Genomic DNA, 8,197 nt, shown 5'->3' on the forward strand with positions numbered 1-8,197 from the left:
GCAGCGGCACTGTACAATAGCAATCATCAAGCTCGTTCAGAAACAGCTCAGTCGAAACAGCCAGGGTGAGGAGTTTACAGGCTGCATCAATGAAGCAAATTGCAGCAGAGCTCATGAAAACACAAAATATGAGTTTGATAGTTCAAACCAGAGTTTCTGCCTAAGGCCAAGACCCCTCTATGTGCCCATCCCTGTGGCTTCTAGCACTGCCCAAGAAAAGAACAAGACCCCTCATGATGAAGAGTTTACACAACAGGATTTGCACCAGATGCAGTGAATGGGTTAGGATAGGGTATCTTGGCCCAGTGGATCATGACAACTTGCGTATTCTTACTTCTCATACTTTTGGGGAATTTGCTGGAGATCACAGTTTCCTCGAGGGTGGAGACTATACCTTTGACTTTTATTGTGAGCTACCACAACTTAGTACAGGGTTCTTTCTATATCCAAAAGGAGCTTAATAAATACTGAGGCTCAACTGACTTTAAAATAGCTGTAATTGTAGTAATGTAGTATTAAACACACACTGAACTAAGAAATGTGAGTGTTCGCTGTTAATACATAGTAACTGAACTTGCCACCTTTTCCACAATTAATCTAGTCAAATTATCTGATACAAGCAAGTTCATAGGTTCATCAACTGAGCGGTGAAAAGTTAAGGTTAGAGAGAAAGCATGGTTTTTTGGAAAGAGCAGCAGAATGGAATTCAGAGGACCTGGTTTCTAATCCTAACTCCCCCACTTACCTGCCATATGACCTTGGGCAAATCACTTAACTCAACTGTACTTCAGTTTCCTCATTTGTAAAATGGGGATTAAATGCCTGTTTTCCTTCCCCTCACTAGACTGTAAGCCGCTTGTGGGTCAGGGACTGAGTACGAGCTGATTATCTTTAATCTAGCCTAATGCTTAGTACAGTGCTTGGCACACAATACATTTTAAACAAATATCACTTAATATTATTTTTGATAATAACGTTAAAAGCCCCACACAGTGGCTTTGCTAGCCCACTTATTATAATGTATTTGCTTTCCTCTCAGAACCGAAGACGCGTGGCCTAGTGGGTAGAACATGGGCCTGGGAGTCGGAGCACCTGGGTTCTAATTCTGGCTCTGCCAATTACTTACTGGGTGACCTTGGGGAAGTCACTGAACTTCTCTATGCTTCAGTTACCTCATCTGTAAAATGGGGATTAAGATTGTGAGACTATGTCCAACCTGATTATCTTCTATCTATCCCAGTGCTTAGATTACGTTTGTTACATAGCAAGTGTTTAATAAATACCATTAAAAATGGATTACCTCCCTATTTTCAGGCCCTGATTCTTTGATATTGACTAAAAGTGGGACTTCTGAGTCATTGAAGGTTTGCGAATGTCGGAGCAATTTGAAACATTTGTGCTGCCACAGAAGTGACAGTTCCCATAAGGGTTCTCCTCAGATACAAGTTGGGGTCATCGGAGAGAGCTCGGAAGATCAACGGTAACATTTTCCAAATGAAACCAAGGACTCTCTCACCTGGATGGAAGGGTGGATGGTAATGTCACACTTGGCTCACACAGGACTTTCAGCAAGGCAAACGTTTCACATTTTCAGATAGGTCCAAAATCATGACTGTGAAATACATCTTTGGACATCAGCACTAACTTGCTTCTCTCCCGAAAGAGAGCCCTATTGCATGCGTCACAATCATACAGTGGTTTTTATTAAGCACTTTCTGTATGCAGAGCATGGTACTAAGAGCTTGGGGGAGTGCAGTACAGCGGAGTTGGCAGACACATTCCCAGCCCACAAGGAGTTTAGGGTCTAGAAGGGGAAACAGACATTAAAATAAATTATGGATATGTATGTAAGTGCTGCGGGATTGAGCTCAGAAACAGTGAGCAAAAATTCCAGTCCAGCATAAATGAAGCATTGCATGGTGAATTGACTCACGGCCCCGAAAAAGACGTTCCATATGAGATATACCAGCACAGCATCATAGGGGCAAACTTATGTCAAGTTTTAAAGCCAGCAGCTATTTTACTGGGTCTCTAAAGACTATTTCCTACAACTCATAAACAGCATGGATTATATCAGTCAGTTCTGCTTTCCGACTCTCAATCTCGAGATATCTTTGTAAGAGGATGGGGACAGAGTTGTTTACAAATAACGGAAAAATAGCATTTCCTCAGTGAATGATGCTTTTCTCTAAATCCAGTCTGAAGTGGACAATCAATCAGTGGTATTTAATGAGCACTTACTATGTGCAGAGCACTGCTAAATGCTTGGAAGAGTACAATACAAGAGAATTAGCAGGGATGGTCTATTAATAATGTTGGTATTTGTTAAGCGCTTACTATGTGCAGAGCACTATTCTAAGCACTGGGGTAGATACAGGGGAAGGAGGTTGTCCCACGTGTGGCTCACAGTCTTCATCCCCATTTTACAGAGGAGGGAACTGAGGCACAGAGAAGTGAAGTGACCTGCCCACAGTCACACAACTGACAAGTAGCAGAGGCGGGATTCGATCCCTTGACCTCTGACTCCCAAGCCCAGGCTCTTTCCACTAAGCCACGCTGCTTCTCTATTAATAATGATGGTATTTGTTAAGCTCTTACAATGTGCCAAGCACTGTTCATTAGCAACATGTACATTAATATGATGTGAAAGAAGACAGCGATGTTGGTGAGGGAAAGGAGAGCTTTTGTTTTCCCTAGTCTGCTGACAATCCCAGAATAAAATCATGCTCAGGACTTCAGCCATTCTAATCACTTGAGGAGGAGCCTGTGTTCCTGTGCCATAGTCCAAGCTTTGGAAACTGAAGTCTTTCATGCTTGGGAAATCCGAGACATTTTAGAAAGTGAGTGGCTGCTTGTTAAGGGGATTTTAATCTTTCTTTCTAATGCTGTTATTGAAGTTCAAAGCAGATAAGTCTCTATCAAAGAACTGCAAACCACTGTAATGTAACACTTATCCAATTTGCAAGGATGTTAGTTTCAAAGTTCCCTCCAAAGGCAAAGAACACTTCTCTCCCCAGGGGTAAGTTAGAAAGATCTCCCAACAACATCTGAACTATATAAACTGAAGTGTAATTACCACCTTAGGAGGAAAATGTGGTCTTTATGTTTGACTTTGTTACATATGGGCTATAAATTTGGAGTTCACAAAAGACCACTAGGAAATGCTGTGTACCTTATGAAACTGACAAATGCAAAATTATATTTTAAAGAGTCCACCACGTGTTAAAACAAGTAAAGACTTTTAGAAAATGCCATCAAAGCATCCAATCTAATTATCAGTGAAGCATCTATTGGTACTGAGGTTGTTCTGCTTCTTGCCTTCGGGACCATGCACATTGTAATGAATTTGTCTCACTATTTACTCCTCTTTCTCCACTTATCATCTAGTATTGGCTAGAGGGGAGACTTTTTATGTGGGCATCATAAAATAGAACTCCAAGTTACACGGGAGTAATACCAGCTTTGAGGATTTATGTAGAGAAATAGATGAAATGGCCTTTAAAATCTTGCAAAGGACACTCTCTACCAGGTACTAAAAGGAAAGAAGAAAAATACACCACTGGCTTTCTTATAAAATCTAAAATTTAGGAAAAATAGTCCATAAATCATGCCCCCCACCCCCACCCCACCTATCGCCTGGATCATATTTTACTGGAAAGACAGTCACAGTGTGATTCTTCATATCATATTTTGCTCCAGTCTTCAGGTTTGCAAGGGTCAATGTCTTTTTTAGTGGGAAATATTGGCGGTTCAGACTATATCTAACTGAGCCAGAGAGAGTTCTCTTTTCTCTTCAGCTTGATGCATTCACTGCTGACCAATCCTCCCTTTCTTATTTGGACTTGGTGGAGGTTAGGGGGAAAGTAGGAAAGCATATTCTGCAGCTGGACATGCCAAGCTGGGGAAGAGAATTGTTTTCGCATTCTCTATTGTGGATATTCATCCATTTATGCCTGCTTATCTTTTCATAATAAAAATTACAATAAAGTGGTATTTAAGTGCTTACTATGTGCTACCAACTATGCTAAAGGCTGAGGTGGATACAGTCAGATCAGATGGTTCCAGGTCCTACATGGGGCTCACAGTCTAATGTGGGGAAGAAGAACAGGTCTTTAAACTCCATTTTACAAATGAAGAAACTGAGGCAAAGAGAAAGTGACTTGCCCAAGGCGACACAGCAGGCAGTGACAGAGCTGGGATTAGAACCCAGGCCTCCTGAATCCCAGTAGTGTACTTTTTCCATTAGGCCTTGTTGCTTTCCATTAGAATTTAAATTACTCGAGAATTGAGGTCCGTTTGTCATCTGTATGTTCCTCAAGTGCTAATACAGTGCCTGGCACACAGAGGCCATTCAATCCTGATGATGATATTGATACTGCTGGTAAACCTTAGACCGTTTCCAAAATGGCACCAGGCATTGCGGGTACAAGAGTGGCGGAGTACTAATCATCACTCCAACACGTGTCCGCTGAGCTTCATGCGGGACAAGGACTGTGCAGATCTGATTATCTTTCCTCTACCCCAGTGCTTAGCACGGGGCTTGGTGCATAGTATAGGGTTAATACATACCACTGGGTTGAAAACATAAAGTCAAATGGCATTCATTGCTCTTGATGAGGATCATGTTGGACCCCATTAGTTCTGCTGTTGACACATAAGGTCAGTCACTCAGTGGTATTTATTGAGCACTTACTGTGTGCAGAGCACTGTACTAAGCACGTGGGAGAGTACAATAGAACAATTTAACAAACACATTCCCTGAGAAGCGGCCTGGCCTAGTGGACAGAGCACAAGCCTGTGTGTCAGAAGATCATGGGTTCTAATCCCAGCTCTTCCACTTGTTTACTGTGTGACCTTAGGCAAGTCACTTCACTTCTCTGTGCCTCAGTTACCATATCTGTAAAATGGGGACTAAGACTGTGAGCCCCATGTGGGACGGGGACTGTGTCCAACTCGATTTGCTTGTGTTCCCCCACAGTGCTTAGTATGGTGTCTGGCACACAGTAAGCGCTTAAACTAAGCCCCCCTTTTCCTCAGCTCTCCCTTCCCTCCATGTCACCTTGACTCGCTCCCTTTGCTCTATACTCCTCTCCCCACCCCACAGCACTTGTGCATATATGTACATATCTATAATCTTTTTAATTTATATTGATGCCTATTGGTTTGTTTTGATGTGTATATATAATAATGTTGGTATTTGTTAAGCGCTTACTATGTGCAGAGCACTGTTCTAAGTGCTGGGATGGAGACAGGGTAATCAGATTGTCCCACGTGAGGCTCACAGTCTTAATCCCCATTTTACAGATGAGGTAACTGAGGCACAGAGAAGTTAAGTGACTATATATCTATAATTCTATTTATATTGATGCCTATTTACTTGTTTTAATGTCTGTCTCCTACCTTCTAAGCCCCTTCCTATCCTCCTTTGTAAGCCCTGTGTTGGCAGGGATTGTCTCTCTCTATTGTTGAATTGTACTTTCCAAGCGCTTAGTACAGGGCTCTGCACATAGTAAGCACTCAGTACATTCCATTGAATGACTGAATAACAAAAACCACAATTATTATTATTACAAGATTGAGTTGCTGCCATCTTTGAAGAGAAGAGTAAATGTTGATAAAGTTGAGCACAGAATATGTGCAGGTGTGGTGAAGTGACTTGAGTTAAAAGGGGAACAGAAGAAAAAGTATTTATCCCATTCCAAAGAGACGAAAGATTTGGGAACTTTTTTGAAGATCTGGAGGGTTCTTGTGCACTTATTCTCATATTCCTTTTGATTTTTCAAACCCAGATTGAGTGTGTAACGAAGAGGTCTGGTTCTCAGCATAAACAAAAGGTTGGCAAGAACCCCAAACAAATCCTATGGCTCTTACCCAGGCCAGAATCATAGAGCTTTCCAGGGCCCCCAACCATCCCACCCAATGGCCCTGGGCTGGGCAGAGCAATCGCACATAGTGCTGCTCAGCCTCCCACTGAGCTGCCTTCTCCCCAGCCAAGAGCCAAATGTGATAATGCCCATTTTTGCGGGGCTAGCCTTCGGCCAGCAGGACACACGCTTGATTTGATTCTCAGCTGAGGCCATGTTCAGCCATTCTCACTCCCCTGCCTGCTCTCCATGTAGCCAACCCCCAGGCACTGCCAAATGGCAGGCCGTGTTGATGGGGTGAGAGGGACTCATACTATTACATTACGGTATTAAGACTAGGAATCTCGTTAGCCTCATTTTCAGTTGAACAACAACAATGGTTGTTTATCCCAGAACTGTTTAAGAATATTATCCTTCGGGTCTAATTTCAATAGACTTTTACCCAAGGATGTAAAGCAGAATACTACACTCTAATGCACAAATACAATGACATCCCTGCGGCAATTATCCTGGAACATATCCTTGGATTTAGATCTAAACATTATGAGTGAATTTCACCAAATTATCATCATTTGGAAATCTAGTTCCAGATGTAACCATAACCTCCATAGCCTAGAGAGGATCAGCTCGAGACGTACTAAGCCTCCAGACTGTCGCTGAAGTGATCGGGTCGAGCCAGGTTAAAATCCAATTCCACCCAGATTATTGACATGGAGCTACATAGGTCAGAGATAGATAACTAGGGTTCATTTGCCGTGAAATTATCCAATGGATACACATGCAGGGGTTAACAAAATCTCTAGAGAAATACCTAAATGCTGTATAATTTTAGAAAAGAGGACCGATAGCCACTAGACCTGCTTGGTTTGTATGAAGGGGCAGCTGAATGAAGGGGCAGTCAAATTCTGGTGTTTCCCAATTTGACACAGACACTGGACCAAATTTTTTTGCATGGATGAACCTTGTCTTGCTTCCTCACTTTCTTTATGAAGAGTAAAGCAATAATAGATATCAATGGAATCTGGACTTTCAACATCTTTATTTCTGAGATACAGGAAGATATTCCTCCCCTTGACAAAATAGCTCAGGTTGAAACTAAGAGCATTGTTAAGAGTAGTGGCTGAAGACTGCTTTCACTTTAGATTTGCCCGACCATCATCCTCAACAGATTTTACTGAGTACCAACTGAGCATATTCTGTATATTATACAGAAATGTTCTTTTATTGTATTGGTGAAGCAGCATGGCATAGTGGAATAAGAACAGATGTGGGAGTCAGAGGACCTGCATTTCTAATCCTGGCTGTGCCACTTGCCTGCAGGGTGACTTTGGGGAAGTCACTTAACTTCTCTATGCCTCAGTCGGTTCATCTTCAAAGTGAGGATAAGGTACCTGTTCTCCCTAGTACTTATTCGGTGAGTCCCATGAGAGATAGGGATGGTATCCAACCTTATTATCTTGTTTCTACCCCTGGGTTTAACAACTACCAAGGCTTGACATATAGCAAGTGCATAACGTATGTCATTATGATTATTATTATTATTATTAGTTGGGATGTGCAGCTATCTAAAACCTCAGTCTTCTGCTCCTCAGACTATATCTGCAAAATGACGTGTGTTTAGAACGCTGCTGGAAGATGTGTTCCCCTCTACAATTTCTTTGAGAAAGTCACACAAAACCTAAAAGCTGGAGTTTCTGGGCTGTAGCAGCTACCAATAGCCTTTCCATTCCCCCTCCAAAGAATATTACACCCAGTTCTAATACATGCTTTCTTTACATAATTCAGATACAATATTGTTGGAGTATTATCATTGGTGGTATTTTTTGAGCGCTTTACTACGTGCAGAGCACTGTACTCAACTCACGGGAGAGTATAACGCAGTAGGGTTAGCAGACATGTTCCTTGCCCACAAGGAGTTTTCAGTCCAGAGGGGGATTAGGGAACGTTTGTCTCACAATATGAATTTGTTCTGATTTAAGATCTATAAGCGGACACAAGTGGATTTGGTGGAGGAAATAACAGATAGGCACTTGAGTGTGTAATAGTCGAGGCATGATGTTGTTACACTTCCCAGGCTCTGTCTCTGCCATACTCTACTGCACCATAAAGTATTTCATGTTTTTATAATTTTACGGTTTTTGATAAACTAGTAATGAGTGGCAAGAACGTAAAGCATTCTACCTATGGTGGCGTGACAATAGTATGGGAAATGTTATCATCAAACTTTACCTAATAATAATAAAAAACTCTACCTAATAATAAATTCTACCTAATAATAATAATCATGGTATTTGTTAAGTGCTTACTACTGTGTGCCAGGCACTCTACTCAGT

The sequence above is a fragment of the Ornithorhynchus anatinus genome, chromosome 1 (genome assembly GCF_004115215.2).
Source record: "Ornithorhynchus anatinus isolate Pmale09 chromosome 1, mOrnAna1.pri.v4, whole genome shotgun sequence".
NCBI classification, from domain to species: domain Eukaryota; kingdom Metazoa; phylum Chordata; class Mammalia; order Monotremata; family Ornithorhynchidae; genus Ornithorhynchus; species Ornithorhynchus anatinus.